This window comes from Oncorhynchus gorbuscha, unplaced genomic scaffold, assembly GCF_021184085.1.
Source record: "Oncorhynchus gorbuscha isolate QuinsamMale2020 ecotype Even-year unplaced genomic scaffold, OgorEven_v1.0 Un_scaffold_1444, whole genome shotgun sequence".
Taxonomy (NCBI): Eukaryota; Metazoa; Chordata; class Actinopteri; order Salmoniformes; family Salmonidae; genus Oncorhynchus; species Oncorhynchus gorbuscha.
Window position 1 is genome coordinate 11699 of NW_025746223.1, and position 802 is coordinate 12500.

Below are 802 nucleotides of genomic sequence, written 5' to 3' on the forward strand. Positions count from 1 at the left end.
ACAAAACACTAACAAACAAAACACTAACATGCCCTAACAAACAAAACACTAACGTGCCCTAACAAACAAAACACTAACAAACAAAACACTAACATGCCCTAACAAACAAAACACTAACGTGCCCTAACAAACAAAACACTAACAAACAAAACACTAACATGCCCTAACAAACAAACACTAACGTGCCCTAACAAACAAAACACTAACAAACAAAACACTAACATGCCCTAACAAACAAAACACTAACATGCCCTAACAAACAAAACACTAACGTGCCCTAACAAACAAAACACTAACAAACAAAACACTAACATGCCCTAACAAACAAAACACTAACATGCCCTAACAAACAAAACACTAACATGCCCTAACAAACAAAACACTAACATGCCCTAACAAACAAAACACTAACATGCCCTAACAAACAAAACACTAACATGCCCTAACAAACAAAACACTAACATGCCCTAACAAACAAAACACTAACATGCCCTAACAAACAAAACACTAACGTGCCCTAACAAACAAAACACTAACAAACAAAACACTAACAAACAAAACACTAACATGCCCTAACAAACAAAACACTAACATGCCCTAACAAACAAAACACTAACATGCCCTAACAAACACAACACTAACATGCCCTAACAAACAAAACACTAACATGCCCTAACAAACAAAACACTAACATGCCCTAACAAACAAAACACTAACGTGCCCTAACAAACAAAACACTAACATGCCCTAACAAACAAAACACTAACAAACAAAACACTAACATGCCCTAACAAACAAAACA